A 2,500-nucleotide genomic window follows, 5' to 3' on the forward strand; every position below is an offset into this window, starting at 1 on the left:
TGGTCTTTTTGGTTTACCAGTACGTGATCATTTTAGAATTCCAGTTATGATCATTTTTGATATTCTAATTACAGCACGCCAGTTAAAGCTATGACCCGTGTTCCATGACTGTCCGTGTGACTGTCCGTGGTTCCCATGTGCCTGTTTGATATTCTAATTACAGCACGTCAGTTAAAGCTAAAAGTCCATGACTGTCCGTGTTCACCCATGACTGTCCGTGTTCACCCATGACTGTCCGTGTTCACCCATGACTGTCCGTGTTCACCCATGACTGTCCGTGTTCACCCATGACTGTCCGTGTTCACCCATGACTGTCCGTGTTCACCCATGACTGTCCGAGATGACTGAGATAGATAGAAAAATAGAAAAAAATAAGGAGCGCGTGTAGCTGTGCTGTGGTCTCGGTGTCTTCAGTTTGGCTTCACAGACTGGTAGGCTTTGGGGAACCCCCGGTGCTGATTCCTAGTTAAGTTAATCATGCTAAATTGTAATTGCAGATGCTCCTCTAACTCCTCTCTGAGTCTCTCAGTGTAGTCCTAGTGCGCTCAGCAGACTCCGAATGGCAGCCAGGGGGCTGGTAAAACACTGCAGCAAAGATCATGAAATCAGAGCACACACAAACAGCAAGGGCACCAGCAGGAATAAAAGATAATTTTATTTATATATCTATGGCCCAAGCCCAGAGGGGCTTTCCAGGATCCAGTGCCGACAATAGTATAAAAACTGAGCACATGGGAAACAAACACGTAGTGTAAACACAAACATCCTTTTGATTTGGTACTGCCCAGTGGCAAGACTCCTCACTGATTTGGTACTGCCCAGTGGCAGGACTCCTCACTGATGCCCGCCAGGGCTAGTCCACCAGCTATTAGTGGGCTGTTGGCTGTCAGGAAAATGTCAGTGAAGAGTTTGACTGTTTGAAGGTGGTAGGTGACTGTTTGAAAACAGGTCGTTGCCCTCCCCTCCATTCTCTCTCTCTCTCTCTCTCTCTCTCTCTCTCTCTTTCTGGCATTCTTTCTCTCTCTCCCCCCCTCTGTCTCTCTCTCTCTCTCTCTCTCTCTCTTTGTCTCTCTGTGCATCCCAGGCTGTGGCGTGTGGGAAGCTGCTGTCTGTAATAACATTTGGTCAGGGATGATGTTTCAGCTCAGGCAGGCCCTGGCTCAGTAAAGGCCAGTTTAGAGTTTATGCGAGAAGTGTCGCATGACAAAATAGGATGTAAAAGAGACTACATTTGTGTCTGCTAAGGTGTCGCGGAGCTTGTCGCGTACATCAAAAGATACATTTGAAACATTGTCACACACTCTGATTGGATATCAACTCAAAGTTCTGCTGTTGTTTGAGTTCTATTGTGTGTTGCCATGGTCACAGTGTTTTTGTTTTGTGTTGATGTAACGTCCGGTGATGTAACGTCCAAGTTAGAAAACAGTAGTTACTCAGCTTAAAACACAGCTAAGTATTGTTAATTTATGTAAATCTTTGCAAAAGCTTGTAGGTTGGGGGAGTAAGTGGTTTTTGCTTTGTCGTGTGTGTGTGTGTGTGTGTGTGTGTTGAGCGTTGAGCTTTCCCTCTCTCTAATGGGCCTGGTTGGTTCTGCCCTCCTCTGAAAAGGTCCTTTAAAGAGTCCAGAGAGAGGAGAGGCTTTAAATCAGGAGACTGTTCCCCTCACCACCTCCCCTGTGTGTGGGTGTGTGTGTGTGTGTGTGTGTGTATCTGAACCTTTATTTTTCTGTGGTACTGGGTTTACAGTGTGTTGATTTTACTGGATTTTTATCTACATAGCCTGCTGGCAGGTTGTGTGTGTGTGTGTGTGTGTGTGTGTGTGTGTGTGTGTGTGTGTGTGTGTGTGTGTGTGTGTGTGTGTGTGTGTGTCCGTCCACTGTCCACGAGTGGTTTTAAGTGTGAAAATGTAAAATGTACCCATTTGTGGGTCAGTGGCATTTATAGCTTCTGTATAAAAATGCTTTTCTGCTTATGCGTTGTGTTGCATGCACGTAGACAATCATGATTATTTGTGTGTGTTGATTGAGAACATGTGTATGTATGTATATATGTATCATCTGTACATGTAAATGTGTCAGTTGTGTCAATGCTGTGTGTGCGTGCATGGTTATGTTGTATTGTGTGTGTGTGTGTTTGTGTGTGTGTGTGCGTGCGTGCGTGTGTGTGTGCGTGTATGTGTGTGTGTAGATGTTGGTGTGTGGGTGAGTGTGCGCCTGCGTTTGTGTGTGCGCATGTGTTAGTGTGTGTGCGTGTGTGTGTGTGTTCATGTTCATGCTGTGGCGGGTGGAACCCAGATGCAGGTGCTCAGAGTTGTAATTGTTTGGGGACTATATGGCCCATTTGCATAATAAATTAGCAAATATTGTTATAATGGCTGGACAGGAGGGGCTTGCCTCTAGGCAAGGCCCCACCCTCCCACTTAATTTGATATGCACTCTGTGTGTCTGTGTGTGTGTGTTTGTGTGTATACACTAGTCATTCAGTCTATTGAGTTTATTAA

At 45.6% G+C, this 2,500-nt stretch overlaps 1 protein-coding gene across 1 annotated transcript in view; it reads left to right on the plus strand.

The window, feature by feature from the left end:
* Nucleotides 1–2,500, plus strand: part of srbd1 (S1 RNA binding domain 1) — a 109,330-nt gene that overhangs the window by 50,160 nt on the left and 56,670 nt on the right. The gene's annotated exons all lie outside the window — the stretch shown is intronic.

This window comes from Alosa alosa, chromosome 18, assembly GCF_017589495.1.
Source record: "Alosa alosa isolate M-15738 ecotype Scorff River chromosome 18, AALO_Geno_1.1, whole genome shotgun sequence".
Lineage (NCBI taxonomy): Eukaryota > Metazoa > Chordata > Actinopteri > Clupeiformes > Clupeidae > Alosa > Alosa alosa.